This window comes from Chinchilla lanigera, unplaced genomic scaffold (assembly GCF_000276665.1).
Source record: "Chinchilla lanigera isolate Chin_1 unplaced genomic scaffold, ChiLan1.0 scaffold00007, whole genome shotgun sequence".
Lineage (NCBI taxonomy): Eukaryota > Metazoa > Chordata > Mammalia > Rodentia > Chinchillidae > Chinchilla > Chinchilla lanigera.
Window position 1 is genome coordinate 35,568,405 of NW_004955408.1, and position 14,187 is coordinate 35,582,591.

Here is a 14,187-nt window from a genome sequence, read left to right on the forward strand (position 1 = left end):
CACAAAACATAATGCCAGAGACTCTATAACGTTATAAAGATTCAATAGCGTAGTGCTTTCATCAGCTCACCTCTGTGGAAGCCTTGGAACAGATGGTGTCACAATATCAGGATGCATGCAAGCAGGAATGATCAGATAGATAGATAGGAAGCCACAGTACCATTCAGGGGTCATGCTCAAGCTTCATTAAAAACTTGGTTTTAGCCAGGCATGGTGGTGCCTGCCTGTTATCCCAGAACTCCAGAGGCTGAGGTGGAAGGATTGAGAGTTGAAGGCCAGAATCAGCCACATAGAGAGCTCAAGACTTTCCTGGGCAATATAGCAAGATACTGTCTGAAAATAAAACAAAACAAAAAAACTAAAATGACTCACTCTGGCAAGAACTAACTTGGAGTCCCACACAAAAACTTCCTTAATCCCTTCTGAGGGCAGCACCTTATCTCACTAGGCTTTACCTTGCTTGTGCTATTGTTGTTTTTTGAGACAGGATATCACTATGTAGTTCTGAGCAATTTGGAACTTTTGATTCTTCTGCCTCAGCCTCCCAGACTACTCTGATTACAGATGTGTGCCACTCCGCCTGCCTATCATACTCTTATAATAAATAAGATATTCTTCCTTTCTTCTTTACCAAATTTTTCATTCTGCTTTCTCCCTTATCTATTAAAAAGGAAAGACGAAATAAATGCAATATTAACTATTTCTCTCCAAGGAAGACCTGGGATTGGTTTTGTCTGAACATTTTATCCAATATAAATGTATGTACCATCAATAATGTGTAAATTATGATTGTAAGGTGAGAAACGTTTCTTAGAAGTAGTAGGTAGCAAGATAATGTCTGAAAACAAAAAAAATAATATGTATAAGAATTAAAGCATTTCATGATCACTTTCTTAATATTTTATAACTTAAACTTTGTGTTTGTAAAGCACATAATACTGAACTGTTATCACCAATGTCAAAATTCAGTATATTAAACAGTTTATAAAAACTATATTTTTTATGGTACTATTTAATCAAATATTCAAATGCTACAATTTACTAGAAAATGACTAAACCATTATTAAGAACAGAGAAAAACTATAAAGTAGGCATGAAACATTAGAGAGATGGTCTAGTGGATAAGATTGAAATGAAACAGTATAATAATGAAAGCAGACAGGAAAACCTTAAAGAAAGCAAACATTAGAAAGGAGAGCAGATTAAAACTCATTAGACAGAAATTCAAGATGAAAATAACCAATATCAAAAGGCAAAGCATAGGAAATAATTCTATCTGTGAGCACTTAAGTCTCAAAGTCATTTCTTACAAAATACATACCTTTTACTATATGTGAAATTCCATATCATCTCATATTTACCCACTCTAATAAAGCATTTCCTATGTATATTTAGATTTCAGTGTCTATCAACAACTATGTGACAGAATCTGCTCATGCTTATCTAAAATGATTTATTTTTAGGTAATTATATTTTACCCCTAATGAGTCTAGAAATTGGACTCCATTTGTTTAGGAAAAAAATGTTTTGTGTTTTATTACAATGAATCCCATAAAAACTGCATATTATATAAAGTGCATAGTAATGTCTACTAAAGATTTATTTCATTAAATTATTTTTGTCAATTTCATCCTTAAATTTTCTTTGTTTTTGCATTACCGAGTAATACAGACAGTTTCTTGATTTTAGTCTTTGTTCCTTATTTTTGCCTCATGTCCTGCAAACTCTGGAAAGGTCTGCAGGTACAGGACATGACAAGAGAAAATACAGTCTTAGTCAGAAAATACAGTGCTTAATAAGTAAGGATGCTGTTTAAGGAAAAATTTTACTTTAGTGAGCTGTTCTTTATAATCTGTACAAAATCTTCCTCAGATGGCATCCCATGATTTCCCTTTTCTCTCTATTGCCTTTGATTTTTCCATCTCTAAGCCTCTCACTTTCTGGAAGACCTTGGGACATTTTATGGGAAATTCAAGCACATAGTCCAGAAGAACCATTCACCAAAGGTCAGCAACTGCTCTTGCCCTTTGAAGCCAATGCCAGTAAAACATATCTAAGAGATAAAAAAAAAAATCTCTCTTTTATTTTACTATTCATCACTTTAGCATGTTAGCATCATTGCCACACAGTATTCTTCTAAAAGAAAAAAAAAGATACATATACAAGACAGTAAAGATAGTTATACAGCTAGTTTCTCTTAGTTCATTTAAAGGAAAGGTTTGAGTTAATATTGTTTGGATGATATTTCATGCCTATATCTTGTACTCTGCGAAATGACTATGAAGAAAGCAATACACAATGAATTAATTATTGTTACTCTCCTATTAGCCTGTTTTGGAATTCTGTTTTATTTTAATTTTTTCTCTTTAAGATAAAATAAAAATACTGTAAAAAATAAATAGAAGAAAAAAATGATCAAGGGAGCCCTGGTGAGCTGTGCTGAGCCATGAGAGAGGAGAGAGAACCAACTCACCACCTCTGTACTATTGCTGGAGCCTTGGTCAAGCTTCAAGGGAGGAAAATGACCCCACTCATCATTCCTCCACCAACACAGGAGCCTTGATGAGTCTCCATGAGCCAAACAGGAGAGGAGAGACCACACCCATCAACTGTCCACTACCATGGGAGCCTACTTCTTGAAGAACCCAGATGTTTGGCCCATCTCATACATCATGGGATGGGCAGCAAGCATGGGAAGCACCCAAGACACAGCAACTGACTCATCTGGAGGAACCTAGGGTAAATTCACTCTAACAAGGGGAAACACTTTGCATACAAACTCCTAATTTATGATTGGTTCTGTCATATAACTATAGACTTTGCTCCAATGTGTTAAAGTACAAAATCAATAGTTATCACACTTTGTCAATGTCTAAATTGTGCTTGATGCTATCATTATTGCTAATTGTATTACTGTAGTTAGGATGTCACATCTGTGTAATAAGTTGTTCTCATCTGTGTAACAATATTGAGAATCTCTAGAATAATAACCTCACTACAGCCCTATATGAAAAGGCTGGGGACTGAGCCAAGCAGAAGCCAACATTCCACTCTCGATTAATTGGGAAAGTAGGATCTTGAGACAGACACAAACCAAGAATCTCCTACACACAGAAGACATACCTGAAGAGCACACTTTTCCTAGAGCGAACTTGATACTAGTCATGTAGCTGCGTATGACAGAAACTTGCAAGGATCATCACAGAAAACAAGATAAAATGTTTTTAAAATAGAAAATGTCAAGAGGAAGGAGTATAATGCAATCTCAGACCTCCAGCCCACCCAGGACAAGTCCAGGAGATATTCACATGGAAGACACTGGAAGTCATATACCTGAAATTTCTGAAATGATAGCAACTGAAGTAAAGAAACAACTGCATGAGGCCATAGAGGTAATCAGATGAGAAGAAATTTCTCAGGTAAAAAAAGAAGTGACAACCATAATGAAACAATTGTTCAGCATATCTAAAGGAGACACAGATAAAAAATAGAGGAACATAAGAAAATGATGGAAACCTTGAATAAACAATATGGAAAATAATTAGAATGCATAAAACAGATTCAGAGAGATATAAAAGAAGTTAAAAATTCCATTGAAAGCTGGCAAAGTTGCTTGAATGAAACTGAAGATAGAATTTTAGGCCTTGAAGACAGGGTTATTGCTAGTGATCATGAAATGAAAGATCTCTTAAAAATAACAAGGAACCATGAAGTAACAATTAAAAAGTTGCAAGATGATGCAAAGAAAAACAGTATAGGAATAATAGGTGCCAACAAAAAGGCAGTTGTCAACACAAATGTCATAAAAACTATTTGCAGAAGTAATAGCAGAAACTTTCCCAAAAATGGGAAAGAAATTCACATACAGTTAAGTAAGTCATATAGAAATCCAATTAGCCTTAATCAAAATAAATCTATTCCAGGCATGTAATAATCAAGAATCAAGAAATTTAACATGAGAATAGAATATTAAAAGATGTTAGCAAAAAGAAACAGATCACCTATAAAGGAAATTGCATCAGAGTCACAGTAGACTTTTTAACACAGAGCATCAAGTGAAGAAGAGCTTGGACTGAAGTATTTCAAGTCCTGAAAGGAAACAACTTCCAACTCAAATTGATGTACCCTGCAAAACTATCTTTCAAAATTAATGGAGAAAATAGATACTTCCATAATAAAAAAACAACTGAAGAAATAAATGACCACCAAACCAGAGAAAATCTACAAAGAGTAATGAAAGATAGTCTAGAAAGAGAAAATAATGACCACAGTTCCAAGAACAACAGTACAAAGAAACTACCAAGCAGGGCAAGCAAGTAAACAGAAGGGAAGAGTAGTGAACCAACTGCAAGAAAATAACATGACAAAGATAAGGCAATTCACATCAGTTACAACCACTAATGTAAAGGGTTTCAATCCACCAATGGAAAGAATCACACTTGTAGAGCGTATCAAGAAACAAAATCCAACAATATGCTGTTTAAACTAAACTAATTTAATTCAAAAGGAAATTCATAAACTGAAAGTCAAAGGGCAGAAAACAATACTCCCTGCCACAGGGACCCAGAAAAAAGCATGGGTAGTTATTCTGTTTTTGCAGACATTGTAAACTTCAAACCAAGAAGGATCAAAAGAGATAAAGAAGTACAATACATACTTGTTAGAGAAAAGCTGAAAGAGAAAGAGATAAGAATCATAAATATATATGCACCAAATACAAGAGCACCCGACTGTATAAGACAAATATTACTAGACAGGAAAAATCAAATAAGCAATAGCACAATTGCAGTGAGGGACCTTAACATCCCCTTGTAACAAAGAAATAGATCAACTTGACACAAAATCAGCAAAGAAATAACACAACTGCAACAAACTTGTAAACAAGTGGACTTAGTAGATCTTTACAGAGTGTTCCACCCAACAACATCAGGATATGCATTCTTCTCAGCTGCACACAGGATGTTTTCCAAAATAGACCATATACAAACACATAGGACATGCTTAAATTAATGCAAAGGAATTGAAATTATCCCATGCATACTATCTGACCATAGTGCAATGAAATTATTGACAAAAGAAAATAAAAAATCCCATAAATACATGGAAATTAAGTAACACCCTCCTGAACAACCAGTCACACAAAAAATCAAGAAGAAATTAAACAATATCTACACTCAAACAAAAATGCAAGTACAACTCACCAGAACCTGTGGGACACAGTGCAAGCTGTTCTCAGAGGGAAATTTATATTGGAGAATTCTCATACCAGGAAAACATAATGAGCACAAACAAATAACCTAATGCTGCACCTCAAGCTTCTAGAAAAAGAAGAGTAAGTCATTACTCTTTGGGAGCCCTTCTTTGGGAGGAATTTATAAAAAATCAGAGAAGAAATTAACACAATGGAGACTGAGAATATATTATAAAAAAATTATTGAAATGATGAGTTGGTTCTTTGAAACAATAAATAAAATTGATAAACTCTAGCAACCTTATCAAAAAAGGAAAGAAAAAACTCAAATTCATACAATAAGGAATGACAAAGGTGAAATCACTACAGATCCTGTGGAAATTCAGAAGATTATCAATATCTACTTCAAAAAACCTTACTTGTATAGGGTGGAAAATACAAAAGAAATAGACAGATTCCTAGAAATGTATGAATTACCAAAGATGAATCAAAAAGATATAAAAATTCTGAATAATTAAATGTCAGTCAATGACACTGAAAACATAGTTAAAAACTTACCAACAAAGAAAAGTTCAGATTCTGATAGATTCACAGCTGAATTGTACAAGAACTTTAGAGAAGATTTAATGCCAATACCCCTCAAATTCTGTAATGAAATTGAAAGGGAAGAAATTCTCTCTAACTCATTCCTGGACACAAATATTACTTTGATAGCAAAACCAGAGAAAGACCCAACCATAAAAGAGAATTACAGTCCACTAACCCCTAATAAACATATATGCAAAAATCCTCAATAAAATATGAGCAAACAGATTGCAGCACATCTTTGAGAAGATTATACACCATGACCAAGAGGGATTCATCCCAGCAGTGCAGGGATGGTTCAATATACACAAATCAATTAATGTAATACACCATATCAATAGTGCCAAAGACAAAAATCATATGATCATCTCAATAGATGCAGAAAACTTTTGATAAAGTCCAACACTTATTCATGATAAAAACACTACAGAAAATTGGAATGAATGGTTTCTACATCAATCTGATAAAAGCCATCTATGACACACCAACACCCAACATCATACTAAATGGACAAGACCTGAAAGCTTTCACTCTAAAATCAAGAAAAGGCAACTATTAAATATAATTCTGGAGACATTAGCCAGAGCAATTAGAGAAGAGAAAGAAATAAAAAGAATAAGGATAGGAAAGGAAAAAGTGAAATTATCATTGTTCGCAGATGACATGATACTCTACATAGAAGACCCCAAAAACTCCACCAAAAGACTTGTAGGTTAAATAACCAAATTGAGTGGTGTAGTGGGACATAAACTTAGCACTCCAAAATTAATAACATTCCTGTACACAAACAACAAACTCCCTGAGAGAGAAATTAGTGAAACTATACTCTTTACAATAGCATCCAAAAATAATGAAATACTTAGGAATCAATCTAATAAAGGAAGTAAAAGATCTATATATTGAAAATTACAGTACTCTGAAAAAAAAGGTCAAAGAGGATTTCAGAAAATGGAAACATATCCCTTGCTCAAGGATAGAAAGAACCAACATTATGAAAATGGCCATACTCCCAAAATTGTTACACAAATTTAATGCAATCTGAATTAAAATACCACTGGTATACCTCACAAATCTAGAGAAAACATTCCTAAAATTCTTCTGGAACCAGAAGAGAACCTAGGATAGCAAAAGCAATCCTGGGCAACAAAGGAAAGCTAGGATGCACCACAATCTCTGATTTGAAATCATGCTACAAAGCTATTGTGGTAAAATCAGCATAGTACTGGCAAAATAACAGACATGAGGATCAGTGGAATAGATTTGAAAATGCAGACACAACTACAAACACACTCAGCCACCTTATCTTTGACAAAGGGACCAAATATGTTCACTGGAAGAAAGTTAACCTATTTAATAAATGGTGCTAGAAAAACTGGCTTTCCTCATGCTGAAGACTAAAAGTAGACCCATGTCTAGCACCATGCACTAAACTAAAATGAAAATGGATCAAAGGTCTAAATATTAAAACAGAAACACTAAATCTACTGGAAGAGAAGATAGGTAGACATCTTGAAGACACAGGGGTGAGCAAATAAGTCATTAACAAAAACCAAACTGCATGGGAAATACTTGAAAGAATCAACTGGGATCTCATGTTATTAAAAAGTTTTTGCACATCAAAAGAGATCACCAACAGAATGAAAAGAAAACTCAGGAATTGAGAAAAAAATTAGCCAACTGTCCCCCAGAAAAAGGAATTCCAGTTAGAACATATAAAGAATTGAAAAAGAAAATCCAACCCCCAAATTCAAAGACCTAGACCAAAAATGGGCATCTACGAGGAATACACTCTTCTCAGATGAAGAAATACAAATGGAAAATACATATATGAAAAAATGTTCAACATCATTGTTCATCTGAGAATTGCAAATGAAAAGAACACTGAAATTCCACCTCACCCCAGAAAGAGAGTCTATCATTAAAAAATCAGCCAATAGCAAATTTTGGAGGGCTATGTGGAAAAAGGAACACATCTCCACTGTTTGTGGCAGTGTAAACTGGTACAACCACTGTGGAAATCAGTCTGGAAATTCCTCAGTAAATGGGATTAGAGGTCCCATTCAACCCAGCTATTCCCCTTCTGAGTATTTTCCTAGAAAAATTCAAAACATCATATGACAGCAATATATGTGCACCCATGCTTATAGCACCATAATTTATCATAACTAAATCTTGGAAACAAGTCAAATGCCCATAAACTGAGGTATGGATAAAAGAGATGTGGTATCTTTATACCATGAATTACTACTCAAATATAAATCAATACAAACTTGAGGCTTTTTATGTACATGGATCATACTCATAAGTGAAATAAATCAGGCTCAGGTGTGTAAACATTGTATTGTCTCCCTAGAGTAAGAAACTGACACAGTGAATAAGATTCAAAAGGTACAATAGATATTGTGAAAGGGAAAGAAACTTCTCAAAAGGAAAGAATAAGTGGGATGGGGAAAAGGAGAAAAGAATGAAGGAATATATATATATATATATATATATAAAGACAATTGTACTACTAATTTCTATTAGCTCATTGAAAGGAACAGTTAATGTTTATATTGTTTGATCAATCTTGCATGGCTATGTCTGGTAATCTGAGGAAGTACTTTAAAAATAACAATATGCAGTATAATAACCATTGTTAATTTCCTATCATGTTATTTTGAAATTCCATATTATTTTTTCTTCTCTTTAAAAAAAATGTCTTTTTCTAATCATCAGGCAGCTCCAAGCCAACCAAGTTGACTCAGTGAGGCTGAACCACTGCACTCTCTGTATGGCTACAAGGGAGACAACACACTTAGCTGTATTGCACACGGATCCTTGGACTTTCCCTGAAGGGTTTCATGGGAATCTTGACACCTCCAGTCATACCTGTGACCTTCAGCCAAGTCCTGTAAATCCACGAGCCTCAGTTGTTTATTATTCTACCACACAGGGTAGTGTTGACTCAAATAATGCACACAATATGCTTAGTAAGTTCTTCACACCTAACAGGCAGTCACACACAGTTGCTACGAACCAGCGGACCCTCTGACTGAAACTTGCTTAACCATAGAGCTTAGTTGGGTCTCTGTCACTTAGGCAAATGTCATTTGTAGAGTAGATAAAGTCTGGTTATGTATCAGCAGGTTTCATATATATATACATGGGCTATACCTATAGATGACAGTCTGAACCACCCACATAGGGCTGCTTATGATGATATACGTCCGAATGGCCAGGAGATTTGACCAGCTATGCAAGCAAGTTGGACCAGGGTCAGGAAAAGTTTCATGAATGTCAAGCTCTGTTCTGTACAGAAAGTGTTCAATAAGTGGGGAAAAAAGTAATTCCTAGGAGATGCTGCCGCCGCTGCTGCTCTACTGAGAATCTCTGGGGTAGATAACATTAGTGTCTTTCAATGTCTCCAGAGACAGCAGGAATTCTTTGTCTTACATTTTCTTTATTTATAGACATAAATGGAAAGGGTCACTCCTGATTTTTCAGTTAAGGTAAATCATTAATCTCTTCAATATTCAATTCCTCTGGTCAAAAGAACATTGTCTACTCCTGCTGAGGAGCAGGTACCTCACCCTTTCTAATTAACAGGTTACCATGAACATGACCATCTCTGTCAACCTGAAAGAATGTCTTGCTTATTTGTTGATTGCTACTGCCCAATTCAATAGCCCTCCTGTTAGAAGAGTAGCACATTGTTGTCAAACAAAGAGCTTAGAGGGATTATCTTATACTATTCTGATGTGATGCTTTTCAGAGTGGAGCTGTACATTTTAAATGCTCTATGTGCTCTAGACAGAGCCTATTACCTCTGTCCTCATCACAACTTGAAGTTGATAGTTTATCAGACACATCTCTGCGGTGGGGGTAGGTGTAGAGAGAGCAATTGCCTGCTCCCACTATCATGGCTTTGTATGCCTGTGGCCAGGTTGTCTTCCAGAGTCAGTTCTCCTTTTCTTCTTGAGGGAAGTTCTGGAGAAGCAGTTCCGAGGAGTCAGCGTGGTACAGAAAGAGCAAAAATGGAAAGGGTACTCCAGTCTGGGTGGGTGTTTTGTTTTCTCAATTTTATCTTTAAATCATATAAGGAAATAGTCCTAACCAGCCACTATTAGCAACCACAACACTCACCTGTATTAGACCCTCTCCGGGAACAGAATAAATATAAAAATATGTTTAGTTATGCAAGGGCTTTATTTAGGCTTACAAGGTCAGAAGCAGAAGAGTCACAATGGCTGTCTTCAGGATCAGAAGTCAAAATATCCAAAATGGTCCTCTGAGCAAGGGTGAGCCTGAGCATTTAGTAACAGTCGAAGTCTGAGGGCTGAAACTCACTGTGGAGACCAGTATGAGTCTGTGTCAGATGGAAGTATCTGTGTTGGGAGGGTGAAGAAACTAAAGACCAAGGGCCAAAGGCAATGTTATCTAAGACCAGAGCACCTCCAAAAAAGGAAATTTTTTTTTTCCCCTTTCTGGTTTTTTTGCCTTTTCTGTTTGGTCCAAGGCACAAGCTTATTGGTTGGTGACACCCACATTGGGTGTCACCATCTTCCCCCTCAGTTTTTAAACTCCCCTCTCTGTGTTAGACTAGTGAAGTCTTCTGCCTTGTAGCAAGGCACTTGTGCCCAGGGAGAGTTATGTGAGGGGAAGTGGGGGGCCACAGACCTACAGTTATCCAGCCGGACCAGTTCAGGAGTGAGACATTAGCACACTTATTTGGCCACTGTTCTGAAGCCATGTTCACCAATCAATATGATCAGTCACAAAGCTGATATTTTCAGTTGTATATATCTCCCTCCTAATACCATCTCCCAGTTGGTTGTAAACTCAGTCTGCCTAAAGCTCCCATAGTGTGTGCAACTACAAAGGAATTTCAAAAATATGAGAAGGCAAATTACATGAAGAGAAGGAACAAGGATTTGGTTGACATCTGCATCTTTGATATGCCAGTATTCCAGTTACTATGCTCGAGTATCAACTTATCTTACAATGTAAAATGTAGTGGTATAAAACAATGCTTTGTTATACTCATGCTTATGAGAATTATAGATTCAAACAGGGCATAAAGAGGATAGTTTTCCTCTGTTCTGTGATGGTAGTATCATCTGGCAACATGTTCCTCTATGTGACCGGCAATTTATACTGCCTGTTGGCTGGGAGTCTCAGTTTTTGTTCCTCTCTATGTGGCCTTCTCATGGGCTGGTTTGGGCTTCCTCAGAGCATGGTGGCTGGGTTCTAAGAGATCATGCTGAGAAAAGGAAGGAGGGGAGGAGAGAGAGAGAGACAGTATGAACAGGAAGAAGCTAATAGCCTAGCTTGGGAATCACACAGCATCATGTCTGCTATATTCCCGTGATCAATCACAAACTTTCCTCAAGTTCAAGGGAAAGAGAAATAGAAATAAGTTTGGGGAGAGCACATGGGTCTAAAACTTTGTTGCAGTTATTTTAGAAAAAACCATATACTATAAAGAGTAGCAGAATATAAGAGAAATTGTCTTCCTCTAATAAGTTTATAAAACTACTGCAGAAAAAAGATGTGGCAACTAAGCTGTAGTTTATGATATTGTGGGTTTATGTAGTCATTTCTGTTATGAACAAATGCGAAGGACATAACTGTCTTGTAGTAGAGAACAAGATGGAGGTGGCCCATGCAGACAGACTGGCACACAGAAAAAGGAATCCAAGGAGATATTTGTGACATTGTCTGAGAACACTTCTTCAGGTATTGTACAGTTCAGATACACATATTGAACAACTTTATATTTTTTATATCTTCTTTGTAAAAATTTTTTGCCAGTATCTTATTATAAAAAATCAAACATACAGCCTAAAACAATTCAGTCTGTCAAGTAGAGTTCAATATTTGCTTTGAGATAAGATTTTGAATTTATTTATTGAGTTAGTTGGTTGTCATGAGTTGGGTTCAGATTCATAGCCAGACACACCCATCAGACCCCAGCATAAGAATCCTCGGAGAACACTTGAGTTTGTAACTCAAAAAGGCTTCAAATCATAAGCAAAATGTATAGAAAGTATAAGAATAGAGGGTAAATGATATCTCCAGCCCCTTTTTCAAAAACATTTCAAGACAGTCTGACTACTTTGCCCAGGCCTCCCAGAGTGCTGGGGTTATGGGAATGTGCCACCATACCCAGCAAAATTTAAAATTTATTTAAGACATCATGGTCGTGAAGAGAGTTGCTTTATCCTTGCTTAGGTGAGGTATTCAGAAGATATCAGGCTGGGAGGAGACAGCAGGAAACTGAAAGAGTCACTCAGCATGGGATTGGAAGTCCAGAATGGGAGTCGCTCACTTGGAGGTGTCGTTCATGTGGTAAGTTGTCACTAGTCTGCAAATGAAGCCTTAAGTCATCATATTTTTGTTAAATATCCTCATGGTGGGTGATTTTGGACACTGGTCCTTGCAAAGCAACTTCCACATATTTTTGATGATGTCTCACACATAGGCAACCAGTCCCGTTTGTTCTTTCTTGCTGCTTAACCCATGCTGCTGCCAGTGATTCCTGGAAAGGACCGGCCCTTGGACCCACCCCTACATCACCAGTTCTACACCAAACCCCTTTGTGGACTCAACCAACACTTCTCTGGACTCTTCACAGCCCTGCAAAGACTGAGTTGGAATTAACGATCACCAGGTCTTTGGGTATAATGAAATGAAGTGTGTATAAGACAGAAACTCATAGCACCTTTAGATGAGGCTTCTCTGAGATCTCCGGCTCATGACTGTTCTGGGGCCTTAAAAGGGCCATTTCCTTCCTGCATATGGCAGGGAACAGCCCTGACCTATCTGCAAAACGATCCACATTTTACAGTGCTGGAAAAGGGAAAAGAATTTTCTTTCCCTTCAAGTCTGTGGCTACCTCTCCTCCTTCACTCAACCAGAATCTGCCTCTTTCTAGAATGAGAGGAAGTGGGCAGCCCTGTCAGAGAAATCTGTCTGCCTTATTCCTCGTCCCACCACTCACTTTGTGGTCTGGTCCTATCTTCTCAAAGTTTGGTTTATCCATTCTTGAATACCATAAAAAGAGAAAGGCCACAAGCCTATTCCATTCCTTCCCATGGTCTTTTCTGCAGTGAACTGATCGTGCAGCAATCTGCTCTGTCCTGTAGATCTCTGCAGTTAGTCTTCTACAATTCTGAAAGAGAAAAGATCCACTTATTGCAAAGCAACAAAAAAAAAATCTGCAGAGATCAATCCAATTCTCAGCAGTGACCATGTAGAGAATTCATCTGATTTATCTCAAAATTTGAGTAGAAGGAAACAATATCAATTTTCCCAAAAGCAAAAGGGTAGAGGGTGCTTCCTGATTCCTCGATCTATATTTATATTATTAAATTTATGTCTGAAAATATTTTCCAAGAACAAAGATAGTCTTTCTTAAAGGTAATTTCAAAAGGTGCGTACGAATTTGAAATCATATTCTCTCCCAAGTTTTTATTGTCATCAAATTTCTAATCACCCTGCCACATTTATTCATTTCTATCCAACAGAGATTTGAATCATCTGTGTTTGACATGTGTTTCTGTAATGTATTTAACCACAGTATTTGTTGATGATGATGTATATTTTGAATCTCCATAAGTACAGGTGAAGAAACCAAGAATGTCTATGCTTTTAAACAATTTGCCATATGCACGAGTGTGGATTCTCAGAAGAAGGTAAGACATAGTTCATCCCTCAGTTCTATAACCTGTTAGAGCTTCCCTGGTCCCTGTACAACTTCCTCCTGTTTAACCACACCATCTACACTCTCCTTGCTCATGACAGGAGCCTATTTTGAGATACAAGCTCAAGTGTTCTCAGAAGATTCTGGTACTGGGGTCTGATTGATGCCAGTCTATGAATCTGAACCCAGCTCACAGGAGCCAGCAGCTTACCTTACACCAGAAGATGTTATTTTTTTTCTGTGAATCAAATTAATTACAACTCTTGGCCAATATTTTACTAAGCTGGTGGAAAATTCAATTTCAGATTTTTGCCATACATCTTTTTTTTGTGGTAGTGGGGATTTAATCCAGAACCTTGGGCAGTAGGCCAATGCTCTACCACTGGGGTGGGTGTTTTATTTTGTAGGAAGGGAACTTTCCTACCCCTTTTCAGGATTTCACTAGAATTGAGGATGTGTATGTGGTTTTGAGAAAGGAAAGAAAATACCTTTAGGCTTCAGTTCACCTTGGTAGTCACTGATATGCTCATTGCTGAAAAACGTTTCTTGAATAATCTTGCTTTGTGCTAAAGCTGGAGACACTGATGCCCAGAGGCCAACCTTCCACTCTGTAAAGTGCTTTCAGGGTGTTAGTTTTATTGGACATTTGGTGTTGGTCTCAGTCTCACCCAATACCCAGTTGTTACGAATTCAAAACAAAAAACTGAACAAGACACACAGAATTATA

General features: G+C 36.8%; 1 long non-coding RNA gene across 3 annotated transcripts in view; it reads left to right on the plus strand.

The window, feature by feature from the left end:
* LOC106147087 overlaps nucleotides 1–13,039 on the plus strand; it is a 108,401-nt gene extending 95,362 nt beyond the window's left edge. For 2 of the 3 annotated variants that reach the window (XR_001231824.1, XR_001231823.1), the window contains exon 3: nucleotides 11,990–13,039. This is a non-coding gene — a long non-coding RNA (uncharacterized LOC106147087). The remainder of the gene's footprint in view (nucleotides 1–11,989) is intronic. The other variant, XR_001231826.1, reaches the window with a different exon arrangement.
* The last annotated feature ends 1,148 nt before the right edge of the window (nucleotides 13,040–14,187 follow it).